The 23,809-nt window shown below is 35.7% G+C and overlaps 1 long non-coding RNA gene across 1 annotated transcript; it reads left to right on the top strand.

Moving 5' to 3' along the window:
- The first annotated feature begins 226 nt into the window (after positions 1–226).
- Positions 227–1,417, top strand: LOC106888956. The gene is made up of 3 exons (XR_001412233.1): positions 227–349; positions 642–721; positions 1,344–1,417. It is a non-coding gene; the product is annotated as an uncharacterized LOC106888956 (long non-coding RNA).
- The last annotated feature ends 22,392 nt before the right edge of the window (positions 1,418–23,809 follow it).

Here is a 23,809-nt window from a genome sequence, read left to right on the forward strand (position 1 = left end):
CTTCACTAGAATCAAATTTGTTCTGGTCAATAAGAAGGAAATTTCTTATAATATGCACCCATAGATGCCTTTCCAAAGCTTTCTAACTATCTTTTTTCTGGGTTATTCTTTCCTTCCTAGTTACAGTTGCACCTTCTCTTTTTTCTTTCCCCCTACCCCTGTTTTTGTTTTGTTTTGTTTTTTTTGCAGGGGGGCAGGAGGGTTGGTTTTGCTTTTTATTTTAAAGATTGGTTTGGACAAAAAGTTCTTGTAAGACTGAGAGTAGTCTATTTTTTCCTTTTTCTCCAGTCAGTAAGTACCTTCTTCAAGTAATTCATCTTCCAGAACCAAGAGGATTTAAATGATTAGGGTGAGTTAGACAGCTTGGCTTACGCTGCCTGATCTTTTCAAGGTTTCTTGGATTTCCCTGAAAAACTGAGACAAGACAGCTAGAAAATTGCCTGCCACTTTTTTTACAAAATCAGTAGTCACTTTCTCTGGATAGTTCTACAGATATATTAACCAGCTATTTCTTTTTGTTGTTGTTTTGTTTTTAATGGTCATTTCATTAGTACATATATATATATTAAAAATACAGTTATTTCATTAGTAAATTTAAAATACTTTACCAACAAATGCAATAACATTTTCCAATTTTATAGATGAGAAAAATGAAGTATGGAAAAAAGGGAGTTGCTTGGCTACTGTCACTGAAGGCCACTTCGAATTTCATTTTCCTTTGGTAAGATGGAAATTTTTCCAGAGACAGTGTTCTCTGTGTCATGATGATATACATGAAGGGGGAGGGTAGGGGGGGAGAGAACTGATTTCAACTTGGTAGGAAATTATAAGAGCGTCGTGGTAACTGGGTTTGTATTCCTGTAGACTTTTGAATCTGTTCTTTTGCTGATGATTTTTGTCCACTCATTGGACCCATTCTTCTAATAAATTCTCAAAAAAAAAAAAACCAACCCCAATTTAATTTTTTCCTGGATTCATGGGTAATTGTGCAGCAACATTATATAGACAGAATGAAAACTTTTTATTTCTATGTATTATAATGCATCAACAAAGGTCACATGTTCACAGTTAAGGATATTTCCTGTCTTTAGGACATTGAATTCATGTATGTTGTGAAGGTGTCTTTTAAATTATGTTTTTTGACTAATACTTGAATGAGCTAGCATATTACCTTTTGTAGTTTGATTACTACCGGTTGTCAGAATCTTAATAACTTTCAATTAAAGATTACTAGAGGCAAAGATATCTTTTAGAATTGGGGTTTTTTCCTGGCACTTGTCTTCTAAGAACAGTAATAGGAGCAAAATTTGCTACCTGTTGAAGCAATTTTCCTGTTCTGACAGATTAGTCCTGAAGTATGCTGTTCCTTCTTTTAAATAGAAGAAAGTAAAGGATGATGCTGCCACACCAGATCAAGGCAAGTCAGACACTGAGGTAATGGGAGACAGACTGAGGAAGCAATCTTTGATTTGGGCCTAGCTGTTCCTCAAAATTAAGCCCAAGTGGCACTGCCTGGATCACCAAGAGGTGTAGCTTCGCTTGAGTACTGAGAGAGACAGTAATGCTCATTAAATGAGTTAATCAGGAAACTAAGTACAGAGAATATTATTTTCTTATACTAGCAATTATTTTCAACAGTCTATTTACCTAGAAATAGTGTTTCTGGTTGGGAAGATCTGTGTTCATAAATATGTTAATTAAATGGCAGTATGCAATATACTCTAATTATAGTTTTGTGTTCCTAAATATAACACAGAATCTTGTGTTAATTCAGTCATAACCGTATATCCATTTTTAACTACATACTAGCTTAGAGTATATGTAGTGAGAAACTTTCTATGGTAGCAACTTTTCTAAAGAATGTGAGGATAAATTTAGTGGTGATAGATAAGCATACTAAAGTATAAAGTATTTTCAAGTTAATTTTTGTAACAAGTTTTTCTATGGCTTTTTCCAAGGCACTTGGCAGAAGTTCATGGCAGAAGATTCTTTTGGAATCTAGCTTTAGTATCAAAACAGCTAGCCTTAGATGTATTTTGACATTGACCATGTCTAGTCGAATTTTGTGAGTTTTTTTTTTTTTTTCAAAAAGCAGTAGCAAGCCATGTTATTAGTCCTTTAATTTAAATGCTTATTTTATTCCAAAGACTAATCAAACATTAATTTGTTTTAATTGTTTTGTCAGCTACAGACAGAAGAATCAGGAATATGCAGGGAATTCAGAGATGCTGCTTGGAATTATTTCTTGGGTTGCACAGGTATAAGTGTTTAATAATGTTCTTGATAATTGTATCCAGCCAACATTGTGACACTAAGAAATTTCTCATATATGTTTCTATTATTTAATTCTAGAGTATGCTTGTCAAGACAGAAAAATTTCAGGGTCTAAAATTTTAAAGTTATCAGTAAAAATCTTGTCTATGAAGTTGGGCATAAATGGACGTGAATAGAATGATCATTTTATTCTAACCTTAATATTATGTATATTAAATTGAGATTTAGTGTCTGTGGTTTGTTCAATAGACATGTTTCTATGTCTCACTTATTAGACACAACAGTAAAGAAAAAGGATTTTCTGAAGAATAATCTGTATAAGAGAGTTTTAAATTCATCTGCACTGCTCATTTAGGCATGCTCAACAGATTACTCATTTGAAGACATTTTTGTGTGGCAAAATACTAGCTCTTTATCTTCATCAGTTCACTAGTTAATTTCTTATATTGGATGCTTCTTCATTAAATGCCTGGAAGGTCAGTCAGAAGCACAAAGATTTTTGTCTGGTTCTCTTATATAGAGCTAGGCTATCAGCAATTTTTCTTAAATTTGGCTGACCATTTGTTCTGCTTGAAGCATTTGGTTCCTAAGGATGGAAAAATGTTTTATTTATTCTAAGAATTGGTGTGTGATTATGAATATACACAGCTGAAATACACAGGCCATTTTGCTAAGGAGTAGTAGGACAGGTTATTAGGTGTTTGTATGGGAAGTATTTCTACTTACCGGTGTCAAGAAAATCTTCTCACTTGACATCACAGTATGTTAGAATTTGTGCTAAACGGCACTTTCAGTGAGAGGCAACATTAAGATCAAGTCAAACCTAGGAAACCATTGAGACAAACCCCAGGAAGATTAACATTAAAAGGCTATGATAACCTGTGGATGTTTCTGAAATTCTCACCCAGACCACTATTTTAAAAATCATTAGCAAAATACAATTAATGCATAAACACTTTGTTTCTGTTTCATAGGGAAGGAGATGTCTCTAGGTGTTTTTCTGTGGAAAGTCCACCCAGATTTTCTTCTTATGGAATGAAAAGATGTGCATCACCAATGAAAGGATTCCACACTTTTTCCATCATGTGCAGGCAATAAAAGTTATTAGGAGGACACTTGTTAGTTCTGTATTGTCAGAGTGACCACAGACCAACCTTCAGCATCCCAGGTGGAATTAGACTAGTGCATGATCAAAAGTGTGGCTTATGACCAGAATCAAATAAATCTGAAGCATCTTCCTAAGTGCTGTGGAGTTAACCTCAGTTTTATGTTTCTAAATATCTGCATTTATTCCAAATTCTGTGGTCATGTGGAAAGAAACACTATTTTCATTTTTTTCATTATGGGGGGAAGGGACAGAAAGCTTAACAAGAACAAAGAATTATAATAAATCTATCCAGAAACCATATGGTTTTTTTTATCTGCTGAACTGTATCATTCCTATTTCTACTATATTATTAGAGCATTTGAGCAGAAGTTAAACTTGCTGATTTAAAGATTAAATGAATTAAACTGATGTCTTTCCATCTTACGTGATACGACATATTCAAATGCATTCACTAGATGTTATTATCTAGTTTCCCAGATTATGATTCAAGTTACATATGTTGTTTGGGTTTAGTCTTTGTGGCATGTTTTTTGAAGTTGGTCAGCTCAAAAAGTGATAATGGATAATTTTTGTATAAAAGTTTGAATACATACATCTCTGTGTATTTCTTTTTTTCCTCATGCTCTAAAGTATTTATAAAAAATTATTTGTAATTTTTTCATCTATATTTTGTTGTATATCAACTTTGAGGGCACTATGACCGACAAGAAAAATGGTTTGGGGGAAATAATCCAGGATACCCCGAGAAAAGCATGAAAGTTTTTGTCTTAAAAGGTTTTAGATTAAGTAGATTCCTTCTTAGTGTGTGATTATGTAAAGGAGAAAAAAAAAATAGAAAAAGAAAAATCTACTTAATATTTGACTGGGGTTGCTTTTTATTCTGCTAATTAGCTTTTATTTCTACTTCAACAATCATGCTTATCTACAGAGAAGATGGGTTGACAGAATGTCTTTAAATCTCTTTTTGACTGAAGATTAAAACCAAAATCACTAAAATACTGAAATTTTCTATCACCTACTTCCTGAATGCATGTGGCTTCAGACTCTTACTGAAACCAGTGCTGTTTTTACTAAATGCTGCACCAGCGGGACAGCATTACAACATTAATCTCTGACCAAACAACCCAGCAGGCAGGAATCTTTTTAAATTGTGTTATTACAGAGTAGGATGAACACACTTGGAATGAACATGCATATTGTTTTCATATCTGCTGTGGGTCAGAGTACATGGTTCTTTAATTCTGAAGGAATATTTCTAGATCAAACGAGCTCTAAACTGTAGAAATGCTAGAAGCTACTTCAGCCCTGTGTTCCTGCTTCTTAGCCAGATAGACCAGTCAGGATCAGATGCATTAAAACAGCAGCATCTGCTTGAATTTACTTAAAGGAGAGGTGCAACGCTGACTGCACAGCTGCTACATCAGTGTCTGCAAAGTAACGGTAACACAATAAAATCCAAGTTACCAGGCACAGAAAAGAGATAATACACAAATCAACAGAAATAACTTAATTTCCAATAAAGTGCCAAAAACTTATAAACCTGAAGAGAGTTTGTCAATCCCAAAATAATCTATGTGTTGTAGCTGTGAATGAGGACAGTCAGCCTTGTGAGTTGGCCACCTATATCAAAATTAGCTGTTGCTATTAGTAAAGAGCTTTGGGAGGAACAGTGGAAGTTAAAAACTTTGATGTGCTCAAACTGTAAAAATATGAGCACTGTTTTGCCACTGCTATGAATGGCCCATAGAATCATATGGGGTTGGAAGGGACCTCTGGAGATCATCTAGTCCAATCCCACCCCCCGGCCCCAGAGTGGGTCTACCTATAGCAGGTTGCACAGGAACTTGTCCAGGCAGGTTTTGAATGTTTCCAAAGAAGAAGACTCCACTGGGCAGCCTGTTCCAGTGCTCTACCACTGTCACAGTAAAGAAGTTCCTCCTCACGTTTAGGTGGAACTTCTTATACTCAAGTTTGTGCCCATTTCATCTTGTCCTGTCACTGGGCACCACTGAAAAAGGACCAGCCCCATCCCCCTGGTACCCTCCCTTTAAGTATTTGTAAGCATTGATTAGATCCCCCCCTAAGTCTTCTCTTCTCCAGACTAAAAAGACCCAAGTCCCTCAGCCTCTCCTTGTAGCAGAGATGCTCCAGGCCCTTAATCATCTTTGTAGTCCTTTTCTGTACCCTCTCCAGCAGTTCCCTGTCCTTCTTGAACTGGGAGGCTCAGAACTGGACACAGATTGTTTTTGTCTAATACCACAATTGGTATTTTTTGTTCTTGTTGTCTTTGAAATTTTCTTATACTTTATTGATGGAATATTTTAACTGTATGTGCGTGTTTGAAGAAAAAGAAGGGTAAAAGATCACTAAAAAAAGGTGGAATTAAGAAAATTTTTTTCTAAAAAAAAAAACAAAAACAAAAAACCACGGCATAATCTCTCAGATTCCTTAGAGCCTTTTTATCCCAGGGGATATATGTACACTTAATGTTAAATTGGAACCCAAATTTGAACTGCAATTCATTTCATATCCCTGCTAAAATGTACTTTATAAGCTGGCTCTTACAACTTTTTGTATGTCTTGAGTAAGAACAAGTAAAAACACTGATCTTAAATCACAAATGGAAGAAATGACAAATTGAAATATAAAAGTGGCTTAGGAAAAAATCTATGCCTTGAAAGGGTGCCAACTAGAAATAATGAGGCTAGCTACTATTTCAAAGGAATTGTTTGATGAAAGGATCCTAAAGTTTGAGCTGAATCTCTCCCTTCCACCTGAGAGCTGAAGCATTTTTATTCCCTCTCTATTTCAATCCAGTTATAAACAGGTTAATTTAAGCCATCATGAGAGCAGAGCAGGATCATTCACTCAGATAATTGTCTTGTTTGCAGCTGGATGTTACTTGTTAATGAGTCCTGGTACCTCTTTACTGCAATCTGAGATTTGTGGACACCACAACAGTGATATCTGGAGAATTTTTGATGGGTTATCTGGAAGAAAGTAAAATGACCTATCCATTACAGCTTACCTTGAGTTAAACACTAACAGCAGTTTCGAATAATGAGAAGAAGCAGGCTTCTATCAAGCAAACCAAGCTGCACGCAGATCTTTGCAATAGGAGTTTCCATTGATGTCCTCAATGTAAATTGTAGGGTTCTTGTTGGGGTCAAATTTCCATGGCTGGTTGTTTTTTTTCCTTTTGCTTTCCTTTTTGTGTCTCCCTCAGATCTCTTTGTTACATACCTCATTAATCCACTTTTCCTGCTAGCAACCCTCTCATTTTCATTATCTCCTGATTTACTCTTCCTGCCAATCACTAGGGCTGGCACCAAATATTTATTATGCAGCTCTTGCAGCTACAGCCCCTTACCTTGCTTTCCCTGCTTCTCTCAAATGGAGAATGCCATTAAGTAGGGCAAGACAATAACAAAATAGCAAAAGCAATCATGTTGAAATCATGCTGCGCAGCAAGGTCACTTCAACCTCAGATAGTTCTTTCTGATTTGTTTCCATCTCAGTTTTGTGCAAAATAATGGGTATAGTTTCCATTTCTGCAGATGCTTTGACCTTGACCCAATATTTGCACTGGCACAACATTTCAGATTAACTGTCCAGAAAAGTTTGTCAAGGTCTAGTATGACTCCTTTTCCAAAGTATGGTTGTAATTCAAATGTTTGCCTGACTCAATGAAGGGAGGGGAAGAAAGTGATTATCAGCATCAATGAAAGTTGTCCTAATTCTATTGCTCTGTGTAAGGAAGAAAACTTTCTTCTCCAGGACTATCTAAACTGTCAGCTGACAGGTAACAAAAACTTTAGTATTTTACTAACCACCAGAGTATAACAGAATAAAACCTGAGCCATCCACAAAAACAATCATAAATTATATAGGAACTGATAAAGACATACAAATAGTAGGCTGGCATTTTTGCAAGTGGTATGTTTTTATCTCAGATTTTTTTAGTAAAAAAGAAAAAACACTTGGCTCTTATTGCTATGTCAAGCGATATGACACTTTAGTCTAGCTTACTAGTATCTGCAGTGATGGATCAAATCCATGGACCATTGCATTAGATGCCCTAATTTTTTATCTATCTCTTACTGGCATCTAGAATGGCAAGCCTTTCTTTCACATGCTCTAATAAAGACCTTCTTTAGAACTCAAGAAATCCCATGTACACCAGACTCAAATTATTAAAGTTCTGTTAAAAATGAACCAAAGACACGTGGCTTTTCTGTTGAATGCCTTTAGCAATTAAACTTCTAATTTAGCAATAAGAAGTTGGTTTTATTTTCATTCTGAATTAATTTCAAGCCGGAGACCAAGGAATGAGCAAACATAAAGACAAGAAAGTTACTTCTAGCTGAAAACTGGCATGTGTCTTTAGAATAATTCAGAGAGCTTCATTTTCATTTATAATCCTGTACTTGCTGCTCTGGGATCTGGGTTCCTAGCTTCTGTCAGTAGTAGTATGCAGATACTCAATCAACTTCTTGAAACTGGAGGGTGAAGAACACAGTAGGAGGAGGAGGATCCCTTTTTATTTCAACTACACCTAATAATTCAATCTTGAAATAAATAGTGTTGAAATTCATTAGTGTTCTCCACACTGAAACTTTTCTTTAGCTATAAATACATTTTAAATATTTAAGAGAAAAAATACTTCTGATTGGGACAAACAGTATACGGATGAGAGATTCTTCTGTTTTTATATAAAAAACATATTTCAGGAGGTTAAATTACATGTGACACTTTAATGAGTTAATTTTGTAACTTTAATTATTTGTTAGTGACTATAAGTTTTATCTACAGTCTTGAAGCTATAAGTGTAAAAATTTGGAATGAATTGCAAATTAAAAGTACATGCTAACTGCCACATAATGATACTAATCTTTCTTGCATGAAGATTTTAAAGGGGGAAAATAGCCAGAATAAGCATGCCAGAATGAACAACAGATAAAATATGCAGTGACAATATTTTGATGAAAACATAGACTAGAAAAATATTCATCCAAGTTAAAGATAAGGCATAATGTTGTCCTTTATCAGTGACCTGAATGGCAGGACTATTTCTTAGTGGATGGCATGGCCTCGTTATAATGTGTTATGGAGCTTACTTACAGAAAAAATTCTATACACATACAGTTTAACAGTCTGGAGAGAATTACTAGTTGAAAGATTTCATTTTTAAGTTAATGAAACCTAGAAGTTAGAAGATGTTAATCTGCTGTGGTTTCTGCTTTGAGAAGGTGATGCATGACAAACCTGCACAGCAGTCATGAATGCAACTTTCCAAAGTTGGTAACCTTTCTAAACACTTTGAAAGGAAAACGCAGCTTTATATGCTTTGTTGCTCTAAAATTATTGTATTCACAAGTTGGTGAAATAACATGCAAATGGCCTTAAATGTCACCTGTAAACAAACTGAAACACATCTCCCCCAACCAAAGCTCTAATTTTGACTAAAATTCAGTTTATTGTTAACAATTTTGTGCAATGTTCATAACTGCTTAATTTATTCAGGTGAACACCAACAATATTTGAAACTGAAGATGTTAAAAAACTGAAAGACTTTACAAAATAGTAACTGAGAAAGAAAAGTTGTTTTACCAGCTCTGTATAACAATGACACGGCACTTCATGGTTACTTGTATATACTTAATCTTTCTTCTTAATCTGAAACAGTTTAGAGTTATCAAAATCTCTTTTCTGATATACTTTAACGAAAGCTCATTAAAGTTTTCAAGCCAGGATAATGAAAGACAGTTCAAAATAATTTTGTAAGAAATGGGTGTGAAATCCATTACTTAATTATAATGCACGTTGATTGATACAACAAAGTTTATAGGCAAAATAACAAATAAGCTGCAATAAGAAAATATAGAAGTGATAAAAAGAAGTTTCTTATAAATTTATTCTTTTTTCCTCAGCTTGCCTTTTCTTCATGTCATAATGATCACAAAAGTGCAACAATAGTGAGCCATTGCCTCTTACTCTCCTTAGTTGTCTAGATGTATGCAGACCATAAAATTTAAGTATTCTCTGTGTTTAGAATAGCTGCTTTTCATCCTTACTCTTGTGGGCTTGTTGTTGGATCATCATATTCTTCTGTAACAATATAAAATACTAAAGGGATGAAAATAGAATAATAATTTTTAAAAAATTACTTTGAAGGTTCAGATTTTATTATAACACTGATTTGAGTTCTAAGTTCTATAAATCAGAGTGTTTTACACATGAATTATTTACTCACCACATTTTATTCTTACTTCATGTTTTCACCCTCTTCTCTATTTCCTTAGGATATCACAATATCCCTGGTTCTTTTAAATATCAAATAATTAGAGCAGGAAAGACCATTTATTTTGGTTACATATGTGTTACCTCTTGGTACTAAATCCTGTCTTAAAGATAACTTAGCAAAATGTTAAAAGTTGTAAAACAGAAATGTGACATTTTAGACATATTTGATTGGTTTTGAATAAGCCTGTGTCACCATAGAACTAATATATTTGTTTGTTTCTTTTAGCTAATACAAATAGAACAGTAACGTACTAAATTTCTTGTGGAAATACTAACAGAGAGTAACAAAACTGGAAAGTAGATTTGAACCAATAGATCTTGAATTGCAGAATTTAGGCTGGTAGTAATTGTCATATGTAAATTTAAAAAAAACCCAAACTCCTAGTACATGCTGAAAGATATGATAATGTTATTCTGCAGTTAAGTAATTTGTCTTGGTATTTATGCATAGTAGAAAAGAGTTAACAGGTTGTGTCTTATTTTCTTATAGGGTTTGCCAAACCTCATTATAGTAATTTATTAGTTATTAAATTTGTGGAAATTAGTCAATATATTTTCTTGGTGTACTTACTTAAAGGACAGAAATAAACGGTTCTACAGGAGACAGATGGCAAAATAATTGTATGCTGAATTTATTAATATTGAATAGAAAGAGGTACAACATCAACAGTTGTGAAAGCTGCTGTCATGGCCAGCGTTACCTTTGTTGTTACTCCCACACACAGCTTTGAAAATGTATCCCTCAACAGCTGTTTGCTTAAATGGTAGCTGTAGAGTGAATTCTAACTTTGACTTTCTAAAAAAGGAGCCAGTCACTGTGTGGCTTATTAGCATAATTAGTTGTCATAAAGATGCAAGCCTAAAGACATACTTGCTAATTAGCCATCTGAAATGTAATGTTTCTTCTCCTTCCCTTCCTTCTCTCCCTCACTCACTCTGATTTTTTTGGAGACAGGTGAGGATTGCAACATTACTTCTAAAAATTATTGTCTCCATTCTTCTTTCACCCTGAAGCATCAGACCTGGGAATTCAGATTTCATGTTACACAAAAGTTGTTCTTCTCTCTGTTGGTCTTAGTGAATTCTGTGAGAGGTGGAGCTTCTCAAGTTTTTCAATGGATCTTTTCACCCGATAGGGAAGACGTGAAAATGTCAATAAACAGTTAGAAGCCATACTCTCGTTTCCCCTTTATACATTACAGAAGGCTTTATCACAGTCAGATGAGTGAAATATCATCTCTGTCATCTTGTGATAAGATCTGTAAACATGCGCTTATGTGGTCATTTTGTACTGCATAAAGGAAACTCAAACCCAGTTAAGTGCTGAACTCCCAGTTAAATCAATAGGAATATCATATTTTAGGTGCCTACAAAAATTCTCTGGTACCTAAGTGAATCCCAATGTCATAAAATCTTTCGATCTTAAGGAATGCTTTTGAATTTCTGCACAGAGATGGGGAAAGTAGTCAAATGGTCAGGACAACCAACTTGAACAGGGATGTTCCTTTACAGTAGAGTATTTTTATTGCTGCTATCCTTTTCTCTTTCAGTCTTTTCTGCTATTACTTCAAAAACTGCATTACATACTGACATATTTTGTAGTGTAAACTCCCAAACCCTGGCATCAAAACTTACATACATGGTGTAACACTTCTTGTGATGAGCTTAAGGTTGTGGAATTCAAAACAAAGATTTTGAGTGCTAGAGCAATCTGGAGTTCCAGATGTTTGTTTTATCTAGCTCTAGATGTGGGAGAAAGAACAAACTGTAACTAAATAATGCATATTTTTAGCTATCTGCTCCTGAGTAAGAGGAAATAGAGCTTAAAAATGGTAAAAGAGCCTTCTGTTCAAGCAAGGTGTTTCACAAGGACAATACCAAACTCCTGCTTATTAACTGTGGAGCTGATTACAGCAAACATAGAATCCTAGAATCATAGAATGGTTTGGGTTGGAAAGGGCCTTAAAGATCATAGAATCATAGAATTTCCCAGGCCGGAAGGGACCTCCAAGGGTCATCTAGTCCGACCTCCCCGCAGTCAGCAGGGACACCCCCAACTAGACCAGGTTGCCCAGGGCCTCACCGAGCCTCTCCTTGAATATCTCCAGGGATGGGGCCTCAACCACCTCCCTGGGCAACCTGTTCCAGTGCTCCACTACCCTCACAGTAAAGAACCCCCTCCTAATCTCCAGTCTAAATCTGCTCCCCTCCAGCTTAAAGCCATTGCCCCTCGTCCTGTCACTGCAGGCCTTTCTAAACAGGTTCTCCCCAGCCTTCCTGTAGGCTCCCTTCAGGTACTGGAAGGCTGCTATTAGGTCTCCCCGGAGCCTCCTCTTCTCCAGGCTGAACAACCCCAGCTCCCTCAGCCTGTCCTCGTAGCAGAGGTGCTCCATCCCCCTGATCATCCTTGTGGCCCTCCTCTGGACCCTCTCCATCAGGTCCATGTCCTTCTTATATTGAGGGCTCCAGACCTAGTGCCAATGCCCCTGCCAAGGGCAGGGACACCTCCCACTAAAGCAGAGTGCTCAAAGCCCCATCCAGCCTGGCCTTGAACACTTCCAGGGATGAAGCATCCACGACTTCCCTGGGCAACCTGTTCCAGTGCTCCACTACCCTCACAGTAAAGAACCCCCTCCTAATCTCCAGTCTAAATCTGCTCCCCTCCAGCTTAAAGCCATTGCCCCTCGTCCTGTCACTGCAGGCCTTTCTAAACAGGTTCTCCCCAGCCTTCCTGTAGGCTCCCTTCAGGTACTGGAAGGCTGCTATTAGGTCTCCCCGGAGCCTCCTCTTCTCCAGGCTGAACAACCCCAGCTATATCAGCCTGTCCTCATAGGGGAGGTGCTCCATCCTTCTGATCATCTTCATGGCCCTCCGCTGGACCCGTTCCAACAGATTCATGTCCCTCCTGTGTTGAGGACTCCAAAGCTGGACACAGTACTCCAGGTGGGGTTCTTATGAGCACAGAGGGGCAGAATCACCTCCCGTGACCTGCTGGCCACGCTTCTCTTGATGCAGCCCAGGATGCAGTAGGCTTTCTGGGCTGCCAGTGCACATTGCTGGCTCATGTTAAGCTTCTCATCCACCAACATCCCCAAGTCCTTCTCCTCAGGGCTGCTTTCTAGCCATTCTCCACCCAATCTGAATTTGTGTCTGGGAGACACCCTTTGCTCTGGATAATTTAGAATCTAACCTGAACTGCATATGTTTAGATTTTTTGTTGAAGTTAACTGCACTGTTTATTTTAAAAGTGGTAATCACCATCTTTTACATCACAACTTCATGCAGAACTCATTTAGGAAACAGTAGAACTAGGTGTTTTACCATTTCTTACGGGAAGGTTTAATGTCATGTCTCCTAGGAAAGTATCCTAGTAGCCTGATTAAAAGTCAAGGTAGGCTCTGCTGGCCTCTGCAACTGTGTACATTTCATGAGACAGAAGCAAACAGAAAGGAAAGGAGTGGTAGGAAGGCCTTGCTCCTTGTTCTTGCTCCCAGAATTCTTTTTGGATTTTACAGTTTAGGATCAAAGAGACGAAATTGTCCCCTGAATTGAAGCTAGGAACTGGGAGTCCTCAGTGTTAAGTGAGTGGACCTTAGGTCTTCTTTTTATTGTCAATGCTTTTGGTTCCATGAATATCTTTCTTGAACAGAAAGATGAAGGCTAACAGTGTCTGATTTGGCATATAAGCTGCTAATAAGAGCTCTTTTGCATGTTAAAAATTGGGACTCCTTGGAGGATTTGGCCACTGTGCCTGTGTTCTATATGCTAAGGAGTTTGACAAATTTTTCTGTCTTTTCAGACTACAGATGTTCTGATTGAGTAAAGAAACAAAAATTACACACTCAGAACATTTTTGATTTGAATAAGACACCGTCTTGTAAATTAAAGCACCCTCAGATTAGGAAAAAAACACTGAGCAGGAATTAGTAATTATGTGATTGTATTTTTGTGGTTTTAGTCAAAAATATTAAGTGCATAAGAAATAATATTATCCAGAATGACCATGGTAATTGATTTACACATGTTCATGCTTAAAGTAGAGCAAAATTTAATCAAATAATTTCTGAGGTGACAAAGAAACTGGAAAAAAAAACCCAAATGGCAAACCCCCTCCCCAGATTGAAATGATTTTGGATTTTTGTTGCATTATAAAATTTAGTAGCCATTACAGCATATAATATGAATATGGCAAAAAGTTTCCATTAACATTTGCAGAGAGGTACATGGGCAAAAATGTATAGTGCGTATGCCATGTAATATATTTCTGAGAAAGGGTAAAGTACTGAACTAGCTTATTTTTTCATATATAAACAACATTTCAGTGTGCATTAGTGAACAAAGCGAACACCACTGCTCATGCCCCCAAGTTATTACATTATCAGCAGGAAAGGGGAGGTTTAAAATCCCTGACATATCTGTTACTTCAAACTAGGAGCTAAGCCTGGAAGAGAACTCTTTGTTCTATCAAACTGTATCACATCTCCTTTCTTTGTGTACTCACTCCAGGTCAGTTTTCAGGGTGCTACCTGCTTTGTTTTTCTATTTTCCAAGTAGCTTATGCTTTTAGGACCATTAAGAGAATAGTTGGCTTCTAGCTAACTAGTTTATTTGAAACAGTTATTAGCAATGAATGTGTATAAGTACATTTTAATTTTGTGATAATCTCTTTTCAAATTTAGCTGGCAAGTTAATATCTGAATTTGAAGTGATAGAACATTGAGTTAGGTAATTTCAAGATTATAACTGCTACCAGCCATTTTTAATGGAGTTGTAAAACTGGAAAATCTGCTCACAAGTCTTGTATGGTAAGAATGCAATGAGATTTGCTTAAAAATCCTGTAGTATTTTTTCAAAATGAAAAACAGAGTTGCTTTTCATCTATTCTGGAATTTTTTGTTCTTGCAGTTTAAATCTGAGCCATTAACATGCGATCAGAGGCAATTCCAAGGTTTATTCTGTAATCATGAAAGAGAAAAAGAGAAGAGTTTGCATTAAAACTTAAAAAAAAAAAAAAAAAAAAAAAAAAAAAAAGGAACTTGTTAAGAAGTTAGAAAAACACAGAAAACAATCAAGGGATGTAGCGTTTCTGTTTATCTATTTGTTTAATATTATCCATGTCGTTCTGCTTGAGTTCACTTCTCTGAAATAAATATGAATCGTTCAATTGAAGTCTTTCAATAGAAATTTTACTATGCTTTGATTTAGGCTCTGGGGGCCCTATTTATAAAAACATTTTGTTGCCTAAAGATGTAGATAAACCACTAATGCAGGTGTTTTTTAAAACCCCAATACACTGATTTAAAAATGTGTGCATATTTACTGTATGAAAACTTTGTGCCACTGATGGTGTTTTGCATTGAGTAGCCATGATAATCAGCTGTAGAAAGTCTGTGGAGAATAGAAGACAGCAAATCATCTTAACTATGTAGCTCTCCCAAAGAAACATAATTAAAAATGTAATTTCCCCCTTTACATGAAATGATTTTTAACATGAATGCTTCAGTAAACAAATCTACCTATATAATTAAAGGAACACGCAAAATCTATTTAAAGCTCACAGAAGAAGAAATATGATATAAGACCAACTTAGTGCTTCATCCTACAATCATTTTCATTGCCAATGAGACACAGGTGTAGGCTACATAAATAAGAAAAACATATGAGTGTGATGGATGTGATTATTATTCATCTCAAACATCCTTTTTATTCTTTTTCCCTCCCCGTTCTAATTAGGTAGTTTCCAGCTGCTCAACATTTACTGTTGAGATGTGCCATTGTAGAATCACATCCCAAACAAAACACAACCATTCTGAAAGCAGCTTTCCCTTAAAATAGAATGTTATGGTAAGCAGTTAAACAGAGTTAGTTAGATAAAAAAATAAGCAAAAACCCACCAGTACTGCAACAAAAACAGTGAGGAGAAAAATGCATTTAAAGTTAATAATGTAAAAATAGAATAAAAGCCATCTATGCAGTAGGAGGAGAAAGTAAGGTCTCCTGCAAAAAATAAAAGATTTTTTATGTGAATGAGAATTACTCATGTATAATTCTATAATGGTAAAATTGAAGTTTTTCATGAACATGGTAGAAGCTGCATCTTTCTGCAGATTAGCTGCGGTTGAACTTGATATCCCTGAAAACAGGCTGGGCGCCTTGAGAAGTCAAAGTGGAAAAATGGTAGTGAATTGAAGCTTTGAAATTTAGGTTTGTCTGGTTTGCAGTTTGATGTGATTCTGTGCAGTGTAATGGACAGATGTTGCAACCCAGTCTCTAGGGTGGGGTGCAAAACAAACAAACAAAAAAAACCAGAGGTAGTAATGTGGGCTAAAGAAATGCACCTACCTATAAAGCCAGAAATTGATTGTTAGTCTGATTAGTTAATAGGGAAGGTGGTTACAGGGAGTTCTTGATCGAAAGTGTATGATATGGAGGATTTCTTCCTCCTCAGTCTTGGGTTCAGCTGTGGTTTTATATGTATGTATTTTTTCACAGTCTGTTTACTTGCTCTTTTTTCACTGGTCTGCAAATTCCACACTACGTCTGAGTCTTACAGTCTATGGGATGCTTCATTTACAGTAGATTCCTGCTTTTTGTTCTCTCTGTTACTCTGAAAGTTAGCTTTTCACCACTACCAAGGTTGCATCCCTCCGGCAGCAGCTTATGACCCTTACAGATTTGCGTTTGTGTTCCCAAGGCCTCTGTTATCATCCTGGGCTTGTACTGTTGGGGTCTTCTGTTAAGGTCATGTTTTATTTTCTCAAGTGGCCAAGCTGTAATTTCCTGATAATGTAAAAAGAGTTTTATCAGCACAACCTGTTCACATACACATTCCTGTCCCAGAGCTACTGAGCAGTTGACTCTACAAAGTCAGGCTAGATGCTATTAGTTCTGGAAGCTTTATATATATGTATACGTATTTATATATAAAACTTCCAGACCCACTTGTTAGTCATGGCAGCAACACTGGTACATAATCAAAGTTGGTTTATAACACAAATAATGAATTGTTTTTGTTGTTTTGTTCTCTTGAAAAGTCTGGAAAAGTCATCATAGATGGTAAGCCAACGTATGACAATTTTATTCAGCTACTCTCGAACTTCTAAATTCATTTATGCATTTAAATATATGACGCAGTTTGAAGTACTTCTTTTTGGAGGCCCCCAGGGAGAAATATCAATAAGTAACATTATGAGCTTCCTCACCACTGTCTGTACTGCTAGCCTCCCCTGTATGCTGGCACCTGAGATGTGTGTATATGGGATACGTAGATGGGATAGAAGGAGACCCTCCAGTAGCAGCTGACAGACTATACAGGCTGCCTGGGGCCAGAAGGTTCACACAGGTGCTGGAGTAATCCCTGATGATCTCAGGACTTGCTAATTAGTATTAGAGGCACCTGCTCCTTCTCCTACCCGTCACCTTCGCCCAATCAAGAAATTAAGTTTCTTTTCCCAGGGCACAACATGTGTTTTGTTCCCTCCCTGATGTCTTTCCAAAGGATCAACAAGATTTCAAGTGTTTCTCCTCAAGTTTTTTACAGCTGTATAAGTTCTGAGGACGAAGCAGGATTTTACTGTTTTGTTGACAACTGGTAAGTATTATATCTAGACTTGCAACTTTAAAAGTAATCTGTAAGTGCTGAGCATTTTTTAACTTATGAATATAATCCTCTCAGTTTCAACTTCAAGAAGCTGATATAAATGTTGAAATATCTGTCTGCTTTCTGTAATTAGACAAAAAATGTGTAAACACCTGAAGCTTTACTGCTAAGGGAGACACACAGGGAAACTTAAAGTACACAGTCTGACCATTCAAAAAAAATGTAAAGAAAATCTTCAGAGTTATTGCTGCTGTTGGAAAAAGGTTTCAGAATTCAGGGGTTACTGGTGACCAAATTATTTTTAGCTCTTTAAAGTTGTTTTCATTGCTAATCGTTAAAGATTGCTTTCATATTTGCTAGCTAAACTCTTTATTTTTTTTTCTCTTAATTCTGGATGTTTTTTTAAGTGCTGGGGTTAAAAATTTTGCCTGCTTCTTGTAGTGTCTTATTTGATAACAAGCTGCCTCTTCTCTTCAAGAACTTGATTTATCATATAAACTGTAACTGTTAGTTTAGCATTTTTTTGTTCTTAAGATATTTGCATTAAGGTCAATTAAAATGCTGTAACTTTTGACAAAATTATAAACCAAAATTCAAGGGCAATAAATTGCTATCGAGGACATAAGAAAACAAAAGAATACTTCTTTCTAATTTCCCAGTTTTACAGTTTGAGAGGTAAAAAAAAAATAAATAGCTGACCCTATAGCCTATTAAAATAGTTTGGAATAATTGTTCAGATGTGAATATATCCTTTCTGTTATGTGTCTGAAACTCCAAATGCTTATCGGATGCCAGCAAGAAATAGGAGCAATTTAAGGTAGGGTTTTCAGATATTACTGTGCCTATACAATGTGTATATGCTCAAATTGGACAGAAGTGTTATAGAGTGTAAGATTCTTCCCCTTCCTCCTTGCTATGGATTCATATGTCCTCCAACTTAATGTTTTGTTGTGGCCAAATGGTAAATATTTTTTTTTCTCTCCTTCCTTGCCTAAAAGCTCACATTCATCTATCCTCTCAACTTCTCCTATTTCATACTCTCTTAAGGGAATGTATGTTTGCTCCTAGCCAGGCTTGAGAATAAAAAACCCACACATTCAAATAAATGTTAACTTAAGAAATATTTACATCAGACTAGGTGATGGCAGGTATTAAGCTGGTCTAATGTCCTGGGGAGTCACATACAACAGCTGTCTTAAGCAGCCACACATTTGAAGAATGTTTTCAAAATCCCACGTTCTTGTAATGGGATTTTATTTATGCATGGCTTGTTCCATATAATGACAGAAACAAAACAGATTGTGGAAAAGCAGTTGACAGAAATTCAGAAGTTCCAGCATTTAGAGAAAATCATGACTAGTGATTTTTATTTTAATTGATTTTTCATCTAAAGATGATCTATGCAACAATGCACTATAATTTCTTTTTTAATTGCTTTCCATATCTTCAGTGATAACAAGAGTAAGCAGTCAGGAACCACAAACTGTGGTGATGAGAGTGGCAAACATGATCAATTGTGGTGTTTCTAAAGTAGAAATGAAAGGATTTAACTCTACTGACATCGTTAACAGGGGGTAGGCTTAAGATACTCTCATGCTCATGCCATTCTACCACGCCTTCTAAAACAAGGAATTTCACACTAGTTTTTGTAGTGGCTCCAATTCAGCTTAATATCTTGTGTGAAAACTGTTGCTTTTATTTAGTTGTATTGAGTCATAAAACAGTTTGGTAAAAGCTGCAGAAACAGAGTTGAATATCCCTGCTTGCAGAGGCTTGAAAGCAAATAATACATATTTGTATCTGATAAGGTCTTTGTAAACTTTTACACTAAATCAAAGTAGGCCTCTTGAAAGACTGCAAGTTGGAGAGTAGTCATGTATTAACAGTGGTGATTTTGGTTTAACTGTGAGCTCAGGACAAGGTATGTGCTTTTGTAAACAGTGGAATGTAAACTACCAGTTCTGTTTTATGGACATGAAGGTACTTGAATTTGTTTCTGTTTTCTGTCTAAACGATACTGAGATACTTGGGTATTTTGGTTTATTTAAATGTTTGGTCTTCACATTTAGGCAGAAAAAAAGGAACGTATGGTGAACATACGGTGAACCATCTCAACAGGTTGCAATTATACAATAATGTGTGGGGAAAATATGAGTAAGGTCTTCTCTTCCTCCAGTATTTGCTTGTTTCCAATAACTGTCAAGCCTTACATTTCACTAATGAGAGAGGGTGTGTGTATGTGGTTTTTAGTTTGTTTGGTTTTAACTGCAATTCTGGCCATATATGAGTGCTTCTTGAGGAGGAGGACTCGTGCAGGAGTACAGAACAGTACTTTGGCAGGGCTTAGTGGAATTTACTGCTGGGCTCAGAAGCACTATGAGTATAACACTGTTTCCATAGTTGTTTCTTATCTTTGCAGAGTTTAGATTTATTTAAAAGGGATAAATCCCAAAGAAAGGATAAATCCTGCTAATGCTGTAATAGGCCTATCACAGAAACAAGCTCTAATCCTACTTGAACTACTACTATGTTTTTAGGAAGCCAGTCACTGTATCCAATAGAAATTGTTTGAAAGAGGAAGTACAGTTACTGTTTTCATTTTGCTTAGTTTATTTGTAACAACGAAGGTTGAGAGCTTGTATCTTTCCTGTTCTGTGAATAAGTACATTTCTGTCTTTTTAAATCAGTTATGGGATATTTTAATTTTCCATTATTAATTATCCTTCTTTTTAATGGTTCTTTCCAGTTCATCTGTAACTCCTGTTGTTAGTACCTTTTTACATATTGTATTTTTTCATGTCCTCTTCTGAAAATACTCTTAATTAGTACTCCACATCTGACGAGATACCCATCAAAAAGTGCAAAACTAGTTCATTATGTTGCTTTCGTGAATGCTTTTTTTAAAGTTCAGAAATTTTTTTTAAGACCTGGGAACCTATTTAGGTGTGCTTTTTCTTATACATTTGAAGATACATAAAACTTTAATAAAATTCTACATGCTTATGGATTTTTATTCATTAACTAGAGAGAACAAGTTCATTAGTGTAATAATATGATAAATGTTGTTGAACTTTACTGCAGAATTCCTGGTAGTTTCATTAAATATGAATAATTTAGTGGTCTTTCAATTAAACTTTCATACAGCAGTTCATGAGTAGGTTGGTTTTAACCCTAATATCTAACTCTAATTAAAACAAAATGTTGCAAAATTTATTGCAACAAAGAGGTCTAATTTTTAAATACAGACCATCTGCAATTTAAATGTCAAAATACCATAGAATCTTAAGACCAGCAAGAGTAAGTTTGTGTCATTTGTTAAAGAAAACACCTTTATTCTTTATTATGAATATCTTTCACAAATATATTAAAATTGCTATTTCTTTTCTCACTGTTTTAGGGTGATCAACACCTTTTTCACTTTCTTACAAACAGTTGAATATAACCAAGAATTTTTATCACACTATATTATTTTTATGGCATTCTTGTAAGGAGATACATAAATGGTGTGTGCATTTTCTCTGTTTATGTAAGGCACGATACTTGCCTCTGTTAACACCTAACTCAAGCTAACAGTTATCTGTATCTTGAAGACTAAAATTGGCTAATTCTTATATGTTTTAATTACATGTATGTTTTAAGATTTAATTATTTTTGCAAACCCAATTTAAGTAAAGGAAGAAGCAGCTGTCATATTTATAGCTGTGTACTAAATTTTCTTAAAGAGGGTTTGCACTTGATGTTGCTTCCACAAGGTTCTTAATTCCCCAAGCTGCCTTATTTATTTATAATTTTTACAACAAGGGCATATAAGTTACAGGACTTAGTTGTATGGAAATGCACAGTTTTACTTCTTAAAGTGTAGTTGAGGTAAATGGTTGAGAAGAATCTCAGTGCCAGAACTTTAAAATAAATTAATAAGAAGAATACATTTATGAACTGAATATGAAATGTTGTCCTCTTCACCCTGTCCCATTTTAGGGGGTCTTGGCTACTGGTAATGACACATTTATTTTCGTTTTGTGTCTTAACTAGTCGACTTGATTCTAGATGAAAATTCTTGTTCTAAACCCAAAGCAACAAAATATTATTTTACACTTTCTTTTTTGTTTCTATCCCTCAAAACAAACAAACCCCAAAAAACAGCTCTGTGCATGCGCAGTGTAACATTAAAAACCAACACCCTGTGCCTTATGAAGAAGGTTGCCAGTGCAGTTTGGCTGGGGAATAATGAAGTGAAAAGTAGGAATCTGAATTTGTTTTTTTGCTTCTGTGCACATCGTATTATTTCAAGTGGGCTGATTTTCTGAGTAAGTCATTGAATCTCTCTTCAGTCATATCCTTGTTTTTTCCACAGTGTGTTGCAGCCAGAATTGTGGAATCACCTCACGCACAGAGATCTGCTTGACCTCTGTCAGCCTAACAATCTATGAAACTTTAGTTGTTGATCTGAGCACAATGGATATACTGACATACAATGTTCAGAGAACATTGTATTTTTAATGCTTCTTTTTAGCTATATTTTTCCTGAATACTATATGTTTTTTGCCTTTTCCTTCTTTTGTTTGTTGTTTTTTTTTTTTCCTTTCCCTTCTTCCTCTATTATTTCATGGTCTTTTTGGGCTCTGGAAAATTCTAAAATTGCAGAAAGAGATTTAATCATGTGTAGTCTGGATAAATCACTGAAATGTTTAGTGAAAGAAAATCTAAAGATCTGGCAGATAGTTGTATTGCATTTATACACTTGCTACATAAAAAAATGTTCACCTCTTCATTTTTAACAAAGATGAGAAAGTGATATTTAAATTCCAGATTTTCCTTAGTCTAAGGAATGTCATTATTACCTTGGCAATAAAATTTTCATTTAAAGCCACATCTGCTTAGTCACTGCAGTGTCTAGAAGAAGTAAATCCAGACCTATGTGCTTTTAGTTAAAAGGGCATGAAAACTCTGTCCTGTGTTCTGTTTGCTCATTAAATATGAATAATTTTTATTACAGCTACCCTTCACTGCCCTCCTTCCTCCAAGACCAGGACTTTAATGTTTTGTGCCTGTCAGGACATTGACAATATATTGTTAAACTTATGTGGGAAAGGAACTGTTGGTTGTGTTTAAAGGTCTGAGTTTACATTGTAAATATTACTGGGATAAGAAGCTCATAAGCAAAAAGCTGTAAAGCTGTAATTGCAAAATTGCTATACTGTAGCTCTTTTTTATATATTCCACGTTCATCTCTTTGAGTTGTTTGGAAGTTATGCAGGTCAATACAGGCATCATGTTGTGTTAAAGAACTGGCATATCTCCACTGGAAGTCTGGAGAAGTGTGTTCCTAAGCAGGGAGGAGGAGGCTGATGAAGAGGTGGGGTGGAGGAGCAGGTTCAGTTTCTGGAACTGCTGTGTCCAAGTAGAGCATTAAGCATGCTTGTACATGTGCGTGGTTGGTCTGAGGGAAGCACACCCCTTTCATGTCAATATTGGATGAACCTCATTACCGGGAGTAATGGTAGCTCTGTGAGTGCAGGTGTGAGAGGGGGTTTGGATGCAGTCATCAGCCACAATCATGTGTATTTGCTTCCTGAGTACCATGAGCTAGTCTGGTTTGTGTTGATAATCAGTAATGGCAACTAAATATATATGTAATGTTCCTATTTTTGAAGTCTTTGAAATTTTGCTAAGGATGTACTAAGCTAAGTAGACGAGAGGCTTTTTGCTTGTTTTTAGCAGAAATTGAGTCTGTCCTTTGGTTTTCGTATTTGGTGGGGGATTTTCAAATCCATATATACATGGAACTCAAACCTGATTTGGCAGAAAGTGGAAACAAACATTGATTTCTGTTGCTTAGTAAGTTTGAGAAGATTGAGCTGTATATTTTAGTACAGTTATGAACTTGTTGGCTTTTTATTTATTTTGGAAGGGCTAAGATAAATTTTTTCATTATTTTGTATAATGCCTTTGCTTAATTATTGCTATTTCTGAACTTTAAATGTAGAAAAAAAAAAGACATTAATTTTGCAGTCTGACTATAAATTAAATATTACTGAAAGTGTTAAATATTGACATGAAGACACTGAATTATATACATTTGTAGATTGCTCTTTGATATTCCAAAAGAATGTGTTGCTATTTGACATTCACATCCAACACTGGTTTTGAGAGGCCTGTGACTAATACCTGGCTCTAATTTCACTCTTAAATGTGCTGTATTTCTCACAAGCTTTTTGATTTTGATGGGAGCTTCTCAAGATTTACAGTCAGAGTTCTGAATTCCGCTCCAAGCTTTGGAGAACATAGTTGGACAAATCCTGTGATACAGCATGAGCTCTCCTACAGCAATGGGCATCTTAATAATTTCACCATTTTCAGTAGAAATACATCACTTGGGCAAAACTTGGTGATCAAAGGTTATTGACCTGTGTTTCTGGTCATATGTCAGTTGAATTAATTTTCACTTTTCAGTCTTTTAATAAGGTATATTTACAAGTAAAACATATTTATAACTTTGACCAGATATAAGGAAAATCAATGAT

This window comes from Calidris pugnax, unplaced genomic scaffold, assembly GCF_001431845.1.
Source record: "Calidris pugnax isolate Ruff unplaced genomic scaffold, ASM143184v1 scaffold15, whole genome shotgun sequence".
Taxonomy (NCBI): domain Eukaryota; kingdom Metazoa; phylum Chordata; class Aves; order Charadriiformes; family Scolopacidae; genus Calidris; species Calidris pugnax.